Below are 18,305 nucleotides of genomic sequence, written 5' to 3' on the forward strand. Positions count from 1 at the left end.
CTGAGCCCAACCCGCACAGGGGAGCCCCCCCCAGCCGAGACTGCAACCGGAAGCCCACGTCAGCCCAGCTGCAGTGACCCGCAGACCCACAGCATGAGAATAAGTGCTGAGTTGGGGTGCTTCGTGACACAGCATCCTTGGGGCTCCAGCTAACCGATGCCCAAGGGTATCCAAGTGGCCGAGAACCAGATGTAAGGATGCCGGACTTCCCACATGTTTGGGAGGCCGTTCAGATTAAGATCCTAATACAACACCACTGTCTACCCAACAGAATGGCCCACATGGAAAAGATGTGCAATAGCAAGGGTTGGGGGGTGGGGGCGGGGCACGTGAAGCGACCGGATCACCCACCACCATTGGTAGGAGTATCAGATGGTAAAAAGCCTTTTGGAAAATTGACGGCATTTGCCAAAGCTGAACAGACGCATCCGGTGACCCCCAAATTCCAGTCCCAGCTCTAGGGTCAAAAGAACCATGTACATGTATTCACCATAAAACAAGCCCCAAAATATTCATAGCAGTGCCATTCATAAGAAAACTGAGTGGAAACTACCTAAGTGTCTCTGAACATTTGAATGGGTTGAGTGTTGAATGGGTGACCGCGTTGGGGTGTATTCGCGTGATGCACCAACAAGATAGACAAACCACCACTCCACACAATGGGACGATTCTTACAAAGCATAGCGAGCGAGAGAAGTTGGATCATAAAGAGCATCTATCCATGACTCGTTTATACCAAGTGGCAGCACAGGAAGACTAAACTGTGGTGACAGGAGTCACAATGGTGACCTTTGGTGGTTACTAACTGGGAAGACATATGGGCCAGACTTCTGGGGAGCCAACCACACCGTATTTCTTTTTTTTTTTTTTTAATTTTATTTTAAAGTTTATTTATTTTTGACAGTGAGACAGAAAGAGAGACAGAGACAGAGCATGAGCAGAGGAGGGGCAGAGAGAGAGGGAGACACAGAATCTGAAGCAGGCTCCAGGCTCCGAGCTGTCAGCACAGAGCCCGACGCGGGGCTCGAACTCACAGACTGCGAGATCATGACCTGAGCCAAAGTCGGACGCTCAACCGACTGAGCCACCCAGGCACCCCTGGTATTTCTTGAGCTAAGTGGCAACATGGTTGGTCGGTTCTCTTTGCGAGGAACCTGTTCAAGCGTGATCTTTATTTACACACCTCTGTGAGCACATCATACTGCAATAACACATCTACTTAAAAAGTAGGGGTGCCTGGCTGGCTCTAGTCGGTCCAGAACACGCGACTCTGGATCTCGGGGTCGTGAGTTCAAGCCCCATGTTGGGCATGGAGCCTATTGGAAAGGGATAATAACAATTTTAAAAAAGAATAAAAAAGTAAAATCATTAAAAAGTATACAAACTAGGTTTTAAAGAGTATTGGTGCTTGGGACCCCCTGTCTCAGACCAATGAAGTCAGAATCTCTGGGAGTGTGGCCCAGGGATGACACCTCTATTGAAAAGCTCCACAGGTGACTGGAAACCACCACTTAGGAGAAAAACTGAAGAATAAAGAATAAAGCAGGAGGGGCGCCTGGATGGCTCAGTCGGTTGAGCGGCCGACTTCAGCTCAGGTCACGATCTCACGGTCCGTGAGTTCGAGCCCCGTGTCGGGCTCTGGGCTGACCGCTCGGAGCCTGGAGCCTGTTTCGGATTCTGTGTCTCCTTCTCTCTGACCCTCCCCCGTTCATGCTCTGTCTCTCTCTGTCTCAAAAATAAATAAACATTAAAAAAATTTAAAAAAAATAACCCTGATATTGATAGATACCCTTCTAATTCTGGTAACAGCCCTGAGGGTCACAACGACTGCTCCATCCGGCACTAGCAAAGTTATTATTAAGCAGGTCTGGGCTTTTCAAGCACAGCTAGAGGAGGCTGCAGGTCTGAAGACAGCAGCAGGTTCGCGAGCGAGCGGCACACAGGCATTTGGGAAAAATGACTCTGTGCCCTGCCTCAGTCTCGCTGGTATTCATTCGCCTCTGTCTGCCTCTCTCCACCCGTCCTGGCTGGCTCAGGCCTGGATCTCCTCCTGCCTGCCTCGGCAGCGGCCTTCACGGCGGTGTCCCAGCCCCACCCACCCACCGTCCCCTCTGAGGACCCACACCCCAGACCTCACCGAGTCCCTCCTCTACCTGCACCTGTTGCCCGGGACTTCCAGCCCTTTGAATCCATTTCTTACTCTCCCTGCGCCCATTCCCCCAGCACACCTGACCTTCCAGGTAAGGCGAAGACGCACCTTTCCCCCAACCCACCTGCGGCTCCCACCCCAGCGCCCTTGCTTGGGCTGTGCCGACTCATCTTCCACCTTTCTGCACTCCTCAGGATCCCTTCTCACTCCTCAAGGCCCAGATCGAGTGTGCCTCTTCTTCCAGGATGCCTGCCTAGTTTCTTCCAAGAAGTATTCTGCTGCTACAACTTCTCCCTCTGGGCTGTGGTCAGTAGTTCACGTGTGGACCTGACCTTGGGTCCCCTTCCCGAGGCCATGGGAAGAGAATGCCTGGTTAAAGTTTACTGCACCCTCATGACCGCCTACCCAACAGCCAGTTCCCCCGTCTCCTCTGACAGCAGAACAACAGACAACAGAGCAGTGCCCGAGCAGAACTCTTCAGACAACAGAGTGCCCTTTCCCATGGATGAATCATGATTATTCCAAGCCAGTTGGAATGATCTCACCCCCTTGGCCAGTGACTCGTTTAGGGTGGATCTATAGCCTAGCTTTGTCCAAAGACACATAAAGAAAATTCTGCTGGGGCCTCCTAGAAAGAACTTCATCTTCCTAATAAAAGAGACAGCGGTGGGGAAAATAACTCCTCACCCACACCCCTGCTTTGTGTTTGGAGGACTTGATGCTTGGAGCAGCGGCAACCATCTTGTAACCATGAGGGGAAAAGTGCCGGTACCATGAGTTTGACAGAGTGAACGTTGTTAGGTCTTCTGGGTCCTTCATGATATTGTTGACCTCCTGAACCAATGCTGGTCTGCCCTCTCTGGCTTGATAGGTAGAGACTGAAGATCCTTCTGCTTTAAGCAAGTGTTAGTTGGGCTTTTTTTTTATGCAGTCAAAATCATCTTAAAGTATGGTTCTCAGGTCTGGCCAAGAGTCTTGAAAACATGCCAAGGCCCTGGTCTCACTCGAGATGGATGGACTCAAAGCCTCCAGGGCTGGGGCCCAAGCACTGCAATGTTCCAGGCTTCCCTAACGATTGTAGTGCGTAGCCAGGGCTGAGAACCCTTTTCTCGATCAACATGTCAGGTGGCCATGCTGGTTTTCCACACTAGAGGAGGGGAAGGGACATTGTGACCTCAGAATCATTTTGTGCCTGATGTTTGGGATGTTGATTTTTTGTAGCAGCATCAACATTAGTTTTGTGTATCGTAAAAATAGCCAAAGACGGGGAATCAAGAGATTTAGGTTCACATAACAACTGACTGTGAGCACCTCTCTTCTTCTCTCTGGCCTTCGATTTTTCCACCTGTTAAATATCAGGATGGCCTAGAGTGCGTCCTCTGATCCTCTGGTCCCCACAGGGGCGCTGTGCAACCATGTGGGTCCCCAGCCCAGCTGACCCAGGCGCCCTGCTTCCCTGTGCCTGAGGTCTGGGTGGGCCCAGCTCACCTTCGGGAGGGTGGGGAATGGGCTCTGCCCAGTGAGAGGTGACCCCCTTGGCTGCCCCAGGGCCAGGGTCAGGCTTCGACCCACCCCGACCTGGCACAAGGCAGGAATCAGCACATGTGGTGCTACACTGACTGGAAGGGCTGGTGCCCAGCACCTGGCCGGGCATCGTCGTGCCCCCATCTGAGGGCATCTGCTCCAGGCCAGGTTGACAAGGGGGAAGACACTGGAGAGAGACAGAGACCTGGGTTATAGTAGCCATGTTGATACTAGAGTGCTGTGTGACCTTGGCCAAGTCCCTGCCCCTCTCTGGGCCTCAGTTTCCCATTGCAAACAGAGAGTTTTGGGTTTCCAAGTGCTGTTCTGGTTCTTTAGCCTCTACAACTCAGTGAGACATTTGGTTTGTGTTTGTGCTATTAAACCCCAAACTCCCTGTCCCCAAGGGTCCCCTATGGCCACCTTAACAGGTCTACCATATGCAAAGAGCTTAGCGTTAGTCATGAGGAAATAAGGAACCCGGTGGTAGGGGAAGGGTCTCAGATCCGGATGTCAGAAGCCCCAGGTCTAGTTTCAATTTGCAACTTACTAGCCGTGTGACCTTCTTTAAATCACTTCCCCTTGCTGGGCCTTAGTTCCTTTATCAGTAACAATGGGAATGAGACCACCCACTTCACCACGTTCTAGAAGCCGATGCCTGTGCGGGGGCAGTGTCTGGGTAGGAGGCCCAGCAAGCAGTCGACAGGACCCCCTCCCGCAGCCATTGGCCCTGCAGCCTGGCATGAGCTGATCAGAGGCGTAAGGACAGCACCCAGCTCCTGGGCCCCTTTCCTGACCAGACGCCTGTGGGAGGAGCCAGGTAACCATGACCTGGACCTGTCAGTCCCCTACAGCCAATTCCAGACTCCCCCCCCCAACAGGTGTGGCCCAGACCCTCCCCAACAGGTCTGGTGGCATCCAGAGACTTGTCAGTTATTTCATGGCATTGTCCTGACAACAGCTCTAGAAAGTAGGAACGTCTTCCCTCGGCTTGACGTTAATTCTTCTATACCTCCACTCCTTCTGAAAGGACTTGATGCCCCTGTGTGGTTGCTCCCATTTTACAGATGAGGCCGTTGAGGTTCAGGAAGGGGAAGGAAAAGGTTCACACAAGGAAGGACAGATAGCTGGAAAGCTGGGATTTGGAGCTCCGGTGTTCCAGGGACGCCATCCAAGTAACCAGCACGCGCATCGGCTCGGACCAGGCGGGGGTAACACTGCCATCGTCCTCCAGCCAGGATGCCTGACCTACTCCGGGGCAGGGAGCCCGCATCAGGCCCTGGACCTACCCAGAGGAAGGTGCACACCGACAGGCGAGGTAGACAATGGCCTTGAAGGGACCCCGAGGGAGAGGGTCTCAGCCCCGGAGAGCTTCAGGAGGGGACTCTGCAGCCCTGGGCCTAAGCAGTTACAGGCCCGGGATGCCTGCCAGGGACACTGGGGTCTGTCTCCTGGCGGAGGAGGTGGGGGTGGGGGGTGGAGGCGGCTGGCGCTGCTCGGTCTCAGCGGCAGGGGCAGTTATAAAGCAGCCTGTGGGGTCAGCTTGACCAGATTCAAGTCACAGCCTTGCCAGTGATTAGCTGTGTGATCCCTTAGAATCCCGAGCTCTCTGTCCATAAAACGGACTTAATAAGAGTGCCTATGTCATGTCAGAGAGAGGGACACTGATCCTGGGAGATGCCCTGTCCCTCTTCTGGCCTCAGTTTCCTTTCTCTGCCTGCTGCCTAGCTTGATTTCTGAGGCTTCTGCCCAGGGCTGCGCCACCTTCTGGGCCTGAGTCCTGGAGAGAGGCCAGCCTTCCCTCGGGACCTTTTGGGAGGCTGGTTGGGATAACAAATAGCCCCCTTTCCCAGAGAAAGCAGGAGGCAGGTGGTTTTACCCGGGGAAGCGAGGGGCCTGCAGAGGGAGGGGAGTTCAAGGGCAGCCGGTCCAAGACCAGCTTGGAAAGGAGAGACCAGGGCCACCCCTGGGGCCTCCGGGGGCCCCTCTCTTGCCCCCTTTGCAGCACCCCAAACATTGGCTCCAGTGGAGCTCTCTCTCCAGGTGGCATCTGTAAAATGGGACAACAGCGACTCTGAAGGTTCCTTGACTTAGCACACGCAAAGCACTCTGAGCAGCACCCGGCCCATCCATAGTCAGTGTTCCTCTAAGCTGGGCCTCAGCTTCTCCATCTGTGAAATGGGCACACAGACGTGGGCCCTTGCAGGGCTGTGCTGAGGATGAAACAATAGCATTTACAAAGTGGTTCTTCTTGCCCTCAGTCCCTTCCCTCCCACAGATCCCAGCTCGCTGCCAGCCAGGGGCTGCCTGGGCCGTGGCTCCGGAGCGGAGGGTAGGGTCCCGGGGCTGTTGGGAGCTGCGGTGGGAGGAGTGGCTCCGTCGGTGTCTTATCGGAAAACTGGTGACGGGGGCGTGGCTGGGAGGGCATGGGCCAAGGAGGGGAACTGGCAGCCATCATCCAGCACCCCAGGCTGCCTCTCAACCAGGGACCGGGGTCAGGAGTATGAACGGGGCAAGCCACTTCCAGACGTGAGGCTGTTCGTAGACCGAACCCTGCGCATCCACCTTCCCGGCCCTTCCCTGCCTGTCACATGGCCAGCCGTCCTTCCAGATGCCGTTCGAGCATCTCTTCCACCAGGAAGCCTCCCTGATCTGATGTCTGAGGCATCCAGAGCTGCCTCCATTGCTCTAATGGCCTGCTCTGGGCCTATCTCCCCATAGAATCCAGAAACTTCCAAATTGCATGACTCTATCACATTCGTGTCATGACCCCAGGACGTAACCCAAGGCCAGATGCACAGTAGATGTTTATTAAATGCTGGATGAATGAATGAATGAATGAATGAGTCAAACCTTGGAAGCAGAGCTGTTGTCAAGATCACTGCACCGGCAGGTGGTGCAGCCACGGGTGTCCCACGGCCCGGGTTCAGCCCTGGCCCTGCCACCTATTGGCTGTGCGATGGGGAGCAGGTTACTTCCCCCACCCCGGGGACCTCACTTGGCCCATCTGTAAAATGGAGATAATCAGAGCATACAGCCCCTGGAAGCGTCATCAGACGAAATGAGGTAACGTGTATACATGCGGAGAATAGCACTTGGCACGCAGCCAGTGGCCCAGGAAAATCGTCTAATGTCATTCAATGGCTCCCAAGATGCTGTGACTCTCTGCTCTGACTCATCCCTGCTGGGACGACGTTCGCTTGGACCTCGTTCCCAGTTGGCAGTTTCCAAGGAGGCGCCTTCTGAGGGGCTTGGATTCTCCTACGCCGTCCTCCATTTAAAAAGAGCGACAGCAACAGCGAGCCAGCCTTCTCTTGACAGCTGTGGTCGGGAGGTAAAGCTGTGGCTGTGGCTGTGGCCGCCGACCGGGTGGCTGGGTCAGTGATGGGGTCAGCACCCAGGCTGGATTCTGTCCCCTCATTGCAAATCCTCTGCTCCCCAGGGTCCCTCCTGCCCCCTCCACTCTTCCTGCTCGCGTCACCCGCTGTCCTAGGAGCTTCGGGAAGGAGTCACAACCTGTTCCACTCTCCTCTCAGTCGCGGGTTTGAATTTATACACGAGGCGACAGCCTACAAATGACAGGTGTGGCATAAGTATTCCTCAGTGTCCACAAGCGTCTCTCAGGTGTGAGAGGGGCGTGTTCACCATTCGGTTTAGCTCGTACACAGCACACTGTCGCGTACATCTGTCACTGCAGATCGCAATGTGTGTTTGCGAAACCACCCCCTAATGCCTTCCCCTGCAGTTAATTTATGGTCTCACACACGTTGTGAGTTTGAGCCACCTGATAAATCTGTGATGAGTATTGTTGTTCCCATTCTACAGATGAGGAAACAGAGGCACATCAGGGAGAAACTGACAAGGAAGAGACGAAAGCCTACAGCATCAGACTTGACCGTTGTCCTCCCCCCATGTAGCCGACAGCAGCATCCCTCTGTTCTGTGGGTTTGAGGAAAGGCCGGAGTCACACTGAAGGCCGCATGTATGTAATCAGAAGGTCTATGTGTATATGTGTACATGGGGATATGTGCACATCTATCTTACAAGCGTATACGGTATATGTCATACATAATCTACCCATCTGCCAATTGCAAAAGTTTCAGTTTCTTGCAAAGATCACATGAGCCTCAGCCCGAGGCAATCCTGACGGCCCGGGGCCATGCGAGGAAGCGGGGACTTGGCCCCCAGGGTCTTTGACCCCACTCCATGCAAAGCCCAGTAAGTTTCTGTCAAAACCTCTCTCTCCCATCTGCCATTCCGTCAGGCTGTAGAGGGTTCTAGAAAATCCAGACACACTTCTAGCTTGGGGGCTCATGGCTGTAAATCATTCAAATGTTCTCTCCCCTTCCTGGGTCCTACTGCTTGAAAAACTAAATCATAAAGGGAGCTGGTATTTGTGGTCCACTGCACCATTTGACCTTCCCAGTACCTGGTGGGGTGGGGTAGCGCTCTTCCCATAGTGCAGAAGGGAAGACTGAGGCCTGGGTCGCAATTGGCCCAGTGGGTTGAGAACTGGCCTCCCTGCCCTTCTTTCTCATAGGACCCTCTGACAATGAGTATTCAGGGCATCGGCCAGGGGTCACTTACTCTGCAAGTTTCTGCTGGGGGTGAGCCAGCCCTGAGGAGATGGGGAGTGGAATCCAGGCCACTTTGCTTGGGGCCCCAGGAGGGGCTCAGGTCAAAGCCCTAGGGTAGGTTTCTGCAGTGGGGCAGTGTTGACAGGCCTCTGGCTGCTGGCTCTCGGGCCTCACAGCTGCTGGGGACTCTGAGCCTTTTGTCCAGACTCTTAAAGATTCTAAGAAGTCCCTCCCAGCTCTGCTAATCCCCGACCCTTTGATGCAGTTTACAAGCCCCTGGCTTCCCTCAGGCCAGGACTTTTAGGCTTCCAAGGTTGGGCCAGGATTGCTGGAAGTTACCAAGGGGAACTGCTTGAGGGGGGGGGGGGGGGGCGGCAGGTCTCCCCCACCCCCACCATACAGGCTGTCTCCCCATTGTAAGGAGGGGAAGCTGAGGCTGAGATAGGGGTGGGCACTGGCCCAAGGTCACCCAGGTAGGAGGTGATGACCAGAGATTTGAACCCGTCCAAAGCTGGCTCTGTTCCCGCTCAGCCATGCCACCCGGCTCTGCCCATCTGATGGGCCAGGGAGACCAGGGCCCCGTCTGGTCTGGAGGTAAGCGCCCTTTGCTGACCTCACTCTGTGAGGATCTCTGACAACCAGTCTTGGGGGTTTATTTATTTATTGGTGTACATTGAGGAAGCCACCCAAAGCAGGAGGAAAGAGGGTGAGGAGAGAGGGAAGTAGGAAAAACAATGGAAAAAAATTTTTTTTGTTTGTGGGTGGAAAACCATCTGTTTTCCAAGGAAAAGCATTAATTCCACACAGACCCAAAGATCCACAATCTGAGGCAGCGCCGTGAGCACCAGCTTAGAGGAGCATCAACGAAGGCCAGGTTTCCATTTTATTTCTTTGGGCCCCAAGCTTGAACCTCCGGGCCCTTCGGCCACCTTTGCCTCAGTCTCCCAGACGGAAGGCTCTTCCCTCACCTGCTGGCCCTGCAGGGGGCTGGCCCTAGCCCCCTCCGCACGTCTCCTGACCCATCTTCCTGTCCCTCTCCTACTGCAGCCAGACCCACCAGTGGGGCTCAGCTGCAAACAGGTCTGGGTGCTGGATTCCAGGCCCCAACCCAGTTTCTGCCCAGGATTCAGCAAATGCCAGGCCCTGCCATCTGTGCCGCCAGCCTGGGGGGTGGGGGAGGGGGCCTTCGGTCCAGGTCTGAGACTCCAACAGCCACCGCCCCTGCCCTTCTGCAACCCAAGTGCTGCCTTGCCCAGCCTGGTCCTGGGCAGCAGGAGAACATAAGCCCTCACCTTGGCCCCGGGGGGGCAGGGGGCTCTGGAAACCCTAGCTCCAGTCTGCACATTGGGAAGGCTCAGCGGGGCAGGAGGGCCCTCCCAGACCCCCTCCTCACCTGGATCCAACCGCAGTACTGCCTGGAAATCTTTGAATCAGGGTCTCACCAAAGTCTTTCTCCTTTCTGTTTTTCGCTCCCCACCCCCACTGCCTTTATTGAAATCTTTTTCTTCTTCTCTCTGTTTGCCTGCTTTTCCTCTTTTTCTACCCCTCTCCTTTGTGTCCCTTTCTTTAAAAAATCAGGCAAGTTAAGAGCCAATTATATTCCTGGGCATTAATTAGTCCAAAAGAAGGTGCTAAGGATAAAAGGTAAAAATACAAACCAGTCCTGCGACCGGCCACCTCCTCTGGGCAGCCTGACCCTCTGTAGCTCAGAAATGGAAGGACATTGGGCGGGTCCAGAGATATTTTTGTGACTCCTTCGGGAAAACTCTCTTGGATCTAGCCTGTCCACAATATACAGGGACCTTATGATGCCTTGACTGTGCCAGGGGCGGGTCTGTTTACCACGGTGCTGGGCCCCAGGGAGGCCGTGGCTTTGAATGTGAACCCTGGAGGCCAAGAGGCCAGGGTTTGATCCCGAACTTAACACCTCCTAGCTGTCTGGCCCCAGGCAAGACCCTTAACCTCTCAGAACCTCAGTTTCCACATCTGGAAAATGGGAGTCATGATCACCTCTAACTCAGGATGCCCTTGAGAAGCATCAATAAGAGAAATCACCTCAAGCACTGGGCCGTGTCTGATGAATTGCTCGCGGATATTGATTGCCATGTTATTCGTCATGAGGTCACGCGAGTGGGGGCAGTGGAGGACCCGGGGCACTCAGGGCCTGACCTGTTTGTGCAAGAATGGATGATGCAAACGAGAACAGCGCCAGGTGGGGGCCACCGCCAGCTCCCGGAGGAGGCCGAGCTGTAAACAGGCCTGCCACCAGCTGTCGGGACCCATCCAACTGTTTTGGAAGTGACTGGGGCATCTGCCTGGGGCTGCCTCACCCCTGCTCTACCCCAGGCCTCGGATGCCGAGGGCAGGGGCCGTGGCTGCTCTTCTGGCCCCAGCTGGCTCTTCCCCGGGGCCCCAGGAGCTCTCTCCACCCCTGCCTTACTTACACCCCAGCTTTCCCTTATGGGCGGAGAGTCCTGCTACCCTCTGCAGGGGGGTGGCCCCTGCCCTGCCTGCTGTCTCCGTCATTTACCTGTCCTCCCTAAGGAGCGCTGCCCCTCTTCTTCCTCATTCCCCTCCATTCCCCTGGCTTCCCGAGGAGCTACCTAAAGTCAGATCGCACCTGAACCCCCTTTGCTCCAACGCAATCAGCAAACGTGCCATCTTCCCGCCGGGCCAGGGGTATCTGCATCTCCCTCTGGCTTCCCTCCCCACCACGCCAGTGTTGCCCACTTCTTGAGCCTTTGTTGTAGCCGCTTGGCACTTCCCGACACCCCAGACCCACCCTGACTTGTCTGCCTTTGCCCCAGCTACCCCTCCACCTGGAGGTCCCTCACCCTGTCCTTCTGCCTGGTGACATCCATCCAGCCATCTTTTCAAAAGCTGTCCCCTCCCTGCATATGTCCTTGTACACACACACACACACACACACACACGGCACTCTAGCGTCTCTGCATTCCCTCAGCGCTCTGTTAAATCTCACAAAGCATTTCTCATTCTCTACATGGTGTCAGTCTCTGTTTGCAGACTGGATTTCCTCTCGTAAGCCCCGAGCAGCTTGGAGACACAGCTCACCGCACCGGGCTGCTATCGCCCCACAAAACTGTGCACACAGAGGCACGCCATGGACGTACGTGACACTGATGCCCCCATGCATAAAAATAGCTATCTATTCACCTGACCTGAAAGCCTTTCTGAAAGTCACTTGTCCCCCCCCCCCCCCCGGATACTGCCCAAGGCCTACGGAACCCACAATAGCAACACCGATAACCCCATTTCATTTCCACTTCCAGAAGTGCACCTCAGAGTGAGACTGTGAGTGAGCGTCCCCCAGAAGAATGCGTACGTGTGTGCACACAGCTGATTCCACGTCCCCCAGGTCCAAAGTGAAAGTCACCAGCATGCTTTGTGACACAAGAGACTAGAGACAGGGACGCAGGCAAGGGGTCTGATGATAAGAATCGCGACCAAGCAGCGCAGTGGTTAAGTCCCAGCCAAGCAACCTTCCCTGAGGTCTGTGTAAGAACGTTGAAAGCATGCATTACCTGTTAGGCTCTGAAACAGGGGCCCAATTCGGGGGAACTAAAAAGGGTTTTCTTGAGACTGCCTTAATTCAGAACATCCTCCCTGAGTTTTCCTCCTGCCCTGGCCCTGAGCTTTTGGCCGCTCTGCCCAGGCAGTCCTGAAGCACTTTCCTTTGAAGCAGGGAGTTTATTTCGGGCCCACCGCATGACCAGTGATGGCAAGCCAAACTTTAAGATGTTGTGCATCTCGGATTTCCTGTTTGAAGATTGCACCGGGGGAGGCTGCCATGCCGCCTTCGGTTCCTCCACGGCAGCGCGTCAATTACGGACCTCGCGGCAGAGAGCATCTCCGAGCGCTGGCCCTCACGTGACGTCGTCGTTTGTGATCCTTGACATGGAGGCCATATATGGGTATGTTTCTGGAACTCCCCAGGACGGAGAGAGAGAGAGAGAGAGAGAGAGAAGGGGAAAGAGGGTGGGGAACGGGAGCGAGCAGGGGGAAATAAAAGAGACAGAGCCGGGGACACTGGGGGCCGTGAGAAGGGAGGCAAGTGCAGAGATGATGGAGAAGAAGGAAGAGGTGAAGGGGGGAGAGGATAAGGCATAAGTGAGAGAAGAAAAGAAAGAAGAAGACATAATTGGGGAAAGCGGGGAAGCAAAGGGAGAGGGACACTGAGATAATCAGGGGATGGAACGGAGCCAGGAGGGACTTGATAGAAGGGGGAGGAGAGGGGGAGGGGAGGGGGGGAGACAGGGAGGCTGGGAAGAGGGGGAGGAGAAGGGCGGATAAAGGGAAGGCAGGGAGGCAGAAGATGGACGGAACGAGAGCAAGGGAAACGAGGGAGGAAGAAGGGGGTTTGGGTTTGGGATAAGGGGCCTGGGCAGAGGAGGCAGAGCATGCCACAGGGGCAGGGTGGTTCAGGGATCCAGCTGCGGGGGGCCGGGACGCTGTGGGGTGCGGCTGGGCTGCAGAGGGTAGGGGAGCAAACAAGCAAGCATGTGGACAAGCCCCAGCAGGCACACAGCGGAGGGAAGCCTTCCTCCAGGGCCAGGGAAGAGGGCCCCTGTTTCTGGGATAGACCCAATGGCACAAGATGTCAGCATCATCAGGTGGCAAGGACAGCACCCACGGCCACGTGCACTGAGCGTCCGGGATGCTCCTGGCACGTTGCCAGACGCTTCCATCCCCACAGGCTGGCGTGGGGGAGGGGGCTGGAAACGTCACTTGGTCCATTCTGAATACTCTTCTGAATTTCAATTTCGAAGGCGCTTTCGCCTCGGAGGATTTTGGGTTTCCGACCCCGTAGCATGATTTCTTAATGCGGGGCGAAGGGCCAGCCAGGCACCCCTCCACTAACAAATGACGTCATCCTGCTGTGCCCACACAACCTTCCTAGCAGGTGCTATGTCGCAGATGAGGAAACTGAGGCCCAGAGAGGTTGGGGGACTTGTCCATAATCCCACAACGTACAAGTGGTGGTTTACATCTGAACCAGAACTTTCTGACGCAAAAGGCAGTGCTTTTAGCCACAGCCCCACCCGCCATGTAACAGGGAATCCGAATGTTGGGGCCAAACAAAGAGCCCCACCCACAAGGCTCCGAAAGGAAACTGGTGGACATTTGCTTTTCTTAACCTTGGACCTTACTCATCCTAGCTGGGAGCACTGACACTGCAGTAAAGGTCCGCAAAGCCCAAGACAAAGACAGGCCGGCCTGTCCGTTGACGTCACAGGTTGGTCACGTCCAGAACGAACGGGTCGGGCTAAGTCAGCAGTTCCTGCCTGAAGCCGCACAGTAGAACCCTATGAAACGTACCTGTGCCTGACTCTTCCCCCAGAGATTCTTCTTGAATCCATGTGAGCGGAGGGCCGAACAGCACTGACTTTTTTTTTTTTTAATGTTTTATTAATTTCTGAGACCGAGAGAGACAGAGCACGAGCACTGACTTTTTAAAACTTTTTATTAACGTATCATACACACAAAAAGCCCACAGGTGCACAGCTCCACGGAACTTTGCAAACAGAGGACACTCAGCATCTGCATCGAAGGGAGGATCTTAGCGGCCCTCCCCCACTTTTGCACCCCTCTTTGCCCCCATCTCTACACTACCACCCACCTCCTCCTGCCAAGGAGGGGTGACCACTCCCCTGACCTCTAACAGTAAAGGTTGTTTTGAATGTCCTCCGAACGGCCTCATCCCTGTGTCTTCTTCCCATGTGGTGTGAGATTCGTCCACGTGACGGGTGTCCCTTCCCACGGCCGTGCGGTATCCTGAGCTGCCGGCTTCTGTGTTCCACTGGTGGTGGACTTCTGGGGAGTTTGGGACAATGATGAACAGTATAGCTCGAACATTCCAGCACACGTCTTTTGGTGCGGGCGTGTCCGCATTTCTGTTGGGCGTGCACCTCAGATGGGAGTCGCTGGGCCCCGGGGTGGGCATGTGTTCAACTTTAGTAAAGCGACCAGTTTTCCCAAGTTGTCATACCAGTGACAAATCCCCATTCCTGTCAGCCACGTAGAAGAATCCCGGTTGCAGGGCACCTGGGTGGCTCAGTCGGTTAAGCGTCCGACTTCGGCTCGGGTCTTGATCTCGCGGTGCGTGAGTTCGAGCCCCACGTCGGGCTGTGTGCTGACAGCTCGGAGCCTGGAGCCTGCTTCAGATTCCATGTCTCCCTCTCTCTCTGCCCCTCCCTCTCTCTCTCTCTCTCTCTCTCAAAAATAAAAGGAATTCAAAAACAAGAATCCCAGGTGTGCTAGCTTTTCTCATATTAGCCATTCTGATAGGTTTCAGCGGTATCTTTTGCAGGTTTAATTGGCACGTCCCGGATGACAAACGACATCGAGCATCGGAAAATCCCTGGCCTCAGTGATCTCTGGAACCCTTCCAGGGCCTCCACCTTTGTATAAGACCCCAGAGGTGGTCCTGTGGAACAGTCCCCCAGGGAGCATTTTCATGGAGACGTGGGTAACAGAGGGACCGATAGATGCTGAGGCAGAAAGCAAACAACTGGTCGACCTGCAGGGAGGCAGGAGGAAGGACGTGACCACCAAGGAAAAGCCCCAAGGCTCACACTTGGCACCAGGGAGGTTCTATTTTCTGATCCTAAATAGAACCTTCCCTCCCTCCCTCTCTAGTCCCTCATCCCGCTTCATTTTTTTCTATAACACTTATCACCCCCCTTACCAATTACGTATTTATGTCGTTTGTTTATTGCTTACCTCTCCCACCTAGAACAGTCTTTCTGTTCCCTGCTGCGTGTCAGTGCCTACCACAGTGCCTGGGACATAGTAAGTGCTCACTAAGTAACTGTTGAATGTATGTGCTACCAGGCAAGCCACACAGCTCCCAGGTCGGAACTGGGGAGGTCTGTAGCCCTGTCTGTCAGCCTCAGCCTGACCCTTGGCCACCCGCCCACCCCCACACGCACAGCCACACACACCACACCTGGCCTCTCCCTTCCAGACTTCCCTTCTTGTTTATTTTAGTCTCAATTCCCATAATTAAACGTGTGTGTGTGTGCACGCGCGTATATGATGCAGGGGCAGTTCATAGAGCCCCACACCTAGCAGGGCCCAGAGAGGATGCCAAGAGCAGCACCTTTTCCTAGGACAGCGATGCCTCTTCCAGGAAGGAGAGAAAGAGAGGGAGAGTGGAGGTAGGAAGAGCCAGCTAAGCGGAGAAGAGGGAGCTGGGATGTGGGTCAGTGCCGAGTCCTGAGAGGCTCTGACCCAGCACTGGAATATCACCCTCTAAAATAAGCACCCCTGCGGGCTTGGTGTCCTGGCCCCCGGCCCTGGCTGCCTCTTGATAGCAGTTTATTTTGGTCTCAAGAGATGAAGAACAGAGAAGAGTCTGATCCTTACCCTGGATGGGAGGTAGGGGGCGGACAGAGGGCACATGGTAGGGGGTTTAGGTGGCCAAGTCCTGAGAGGGAGGAAGACGCATCCATGGAAGGGAAGGGGGGGACTGAAGAGAAGACAGAGCCAAATCCCCAACTCTCTTCCTTTCTTTAAAATGGGCACCGTGTCCTCTGGTGTGCGGCCAACAGTACTTTCCTCTGGAACAATCCGTAACCCCTCAGCTCAGGGGTGGGGGCATGGCAAACTCCAGGGAGAGAAGAAAGAAAATCTTCTCATTTCTAGAACACAGAGTCGGGACATAGCCCTCACCCTTCAGACGGGACAAAGGGGCAGGACGGCTTCATGTTCTATCAATACCCTACATGTGGGGGCAACACCCACAGGATGAGGGCCCCTAGGGACGGGCGAGGGGCTGTCTGGTCCAGCCCTGTTCTCTCCAATGCCCCCACATGTATGTAAGGGGACGAACCGTGGGCTCTTACAAGGGTTTCCATCAAAACGAACAAATCTGGGGCGCCCGGGGGGCTCAATCGGTTGAGTGTCCGACTTTGGCTCAGGTCATGATCTCGAGGTTCGTGAGTTCCAGCCCCGCATCGGGCTCTGTGCTGACGGCTCAGAGCCTGGAGCCTGCTTCCGATTCTTTGTCTCCCTCTCTCTACTCCTCCCCTGTTCATGCTCTCTCTCCCTCTCTCTCTCAAAGAAAAAACATTAAAAAAAAATTTTTTTTTTTAAATAAGCAAAACTGATGTACAAGCTCAATCGTGGGACGTGATGCTCTTGAAGCCGGTTGGGGCCTTCCAGAGCCGTAACTGACCCTTCAGACAAGAGTGGCCAGGGCAGACCAATAAGACAGAAAGAAACAGCAGAGCCACTAGCCTCCCTGAGCCTCCCTGCTCCCCACAAACTGCTGACTGTCCTCGGCTGGCAGTGTGAGCTACCCCTGCCCAGGGGTACAGAGTGAGGCCATCTGGCGTCCCTCCTGGCTCTCAGCTATTGGGGAAAGACCCATGTGCGGGCGAGATCCTGGTGTCCAGGACCATCTGCCTGAGGGTTCCGACTTTCTCCAGGGAACGTCTTGCCCCCGGAGGGTGTCCTGGGCCTGGTGGGGACATGGCTGGGACATGCTTGGCTAGCCCTGTGCAGATGGTGTCTTCCTTGTTGGGAGATGCCACCCACATGCAATCCCAGTTGGCACCGTGTCGTCTTATGTCCAGCACGGGCTCCGGCGTCTGATAATCCCGGCCTGTTCCTCACTTGCAGCGGGACCCTGGCCGTCGCCCCGCACCTCACTGACTCTGTCTCATCTTCTGAGACATGAGCCATCTTCCCAGGGCTGCTAGGGGGTTAGATGGGATCCCAGGGCTGAAAGAGCCCACCCAGGGCTCAGCACTCAGGAGACAGTCATCCTTGGGACTTCTTCCTCCCCACCTGGGAGGGAGGAAGGTGCAGCTATAGAAAGGGAAGGAGGGGATCACCTGCCACCTGCAGGGAGGTGGCAGGAGGGGAAGGCATCTCTCAGGGGTCAGGCAAGCTCAGGTGGCCGGTGGGGCTTCGGCTGGTCCATCCTGGAGGCTGCTGACCCGATCAGCTGGTCAGGTCACTTGACTTACCATGCCTGGGTCACCCTTTAAAACTCAGAAACAAAGCTAAACCCAACTTAGCTGCTGGGAACATGTTTTCCGTGCACATAAATGTGTCCATAGCAGGCCTGGGAGCTTTCTATTGCCTCTTGGTAGGAGAGAAAGGCCTCTCGCAACAAGACCACCATGTAGACCCTCCCACCCATCTTTCCTTCCCAGGGATGAGCCCCTGGTTGTGCCGGATGCTGGACAGCCTGCTGGGTGCAGCAGCTCCTGGCTGGCCCCTCACCATCTATGCAGAGTGAGGGCCACGTTGCGGCCCATCCCCCCATCACTGCGGTGACAAGGAGAAGGCAGACACCTCTCGCATGCACTCCCTGGTCCCGCCAGTGTGGACGCGGAGCTCACAGGGAGCACGGTGGCTGCCCCAGGCGTGCAGCTGTTACCAATTTGGCAGGCGAAGAGCAGTGGACCGATCCCAGCCTTCGGCTTTCACCTCGGCCTTGCTCCTTGGGGAATCCAAAGTGGCCGGTTGAGGTGACATCACAGAGGTGTCAGCCAGCCCCGCCGCTCTGGGGACGGCCCCGGGCTTGCCCTGATGAGGAGGGCCTGGGTTCTGGGTGTGATGGGGCAGGGCCGGGGGCAGACCTGGCATCCCGTTGCATGGTGAACTCCGCGACGGTGACACGTCCTCCCACTAGCCCGTGTCCCACACAGAACTGAGAGAAAAGAATGTTGGAACTGGAAGGCGCTAGGAGTTCATCCGCCCCCGCACCCTTTTTCTGAGGGAAGGGAAACCGAGCTGGACAACTCCGAGAGGAGTTGTCAAGGCTTTGCAGAGGCCACAGCTTCCAGAAACTCCTTCCCTGCTTCTCTGCAGCTCCCTCCCAAGCTTACGGTGTGATCTTAGCGGCTGATGGTCACTGCAGACCCTACCACCCAAGTCGTTGGGCAAAGTGGCAGGAATCCCACCACACAGGAAGACGGGCTGGACTTCCTCGTGAGCACATTTACGATGCCTGTTACCCCTGCAGACTCCCAGAGATGCTCCGGTGGGGAGAATGTGGTTTACAATAGACCACAAGCCCCACTGAG

At 55.3% G+C, this 18,305-nt stretch overlaps 1 protein-coding gene and 2 long non-coding RNA genes across 4 annotated transcripts in view; 2 read left to right on the top strand and 1 right to left on the bottom strand.

Annotated features, from left to right (window-relative positions):
• ASB2 (ankyrin repeat and SOCS box containing 2) overlaps positions 1–12,060 on the bottom strand; it is a 42,669-nt gene extending 30,609 nt beyond the window's left edge. For both annotated transcript variants that reach the window (XM_058740161.1, XM_058740162.1), the window contains exon 1: positions 11,790–12,060. The gene's annotated coding sequence lies outside the window, so the exon portion shown is untranslated. The remainder of the gene's footprint in view (positions 1–11,789) is intronic.
• Positions 4,238–7,758, top strand: LOC131517683 (uncharacterized). The gene is made up of 2 exons (XR_009264742.1): positions 4,238–4,490; positions 7,496–7,758. It is a non-coding gene; the product is annotated as an uncharacterized LOC131517683 (long non-coding RNA).
• A 33-nt stretch (positions 12,061–12,093) lies between the features above and the next one.
• On the top strand, positions 12,094–13,950 carry LOC131517684 (uncharacterized). The gene is made up of 2 exons (XR_009264743.1): positions 12,094–12,179; positions 13,166–13,950. It is a non-coding gene; the product is annotated as an uncharacterized LOC131517684 (long non-coding RNA).
• The last annotated feature ends 4,355 nt before the right edge of the window (positions 13,951–18,305 follow it).

The sequence above is a fragment of the Neofelis nebulosa genome, chromosome 7 (assembly GCF_028018385.1).
Source record: "Neofelis nebulosa isolate mNeoNeb1 chromosome 7, mNeoNeb1.pri, whole genome shotgun sequence".
Taxonomy (NCBI): domain Eukaryota; kingdom Metazoa; phylum Chordata; class Mammalia; order Carnivora; family Felidae; genus Neofelis; species Neofelis nebulosa.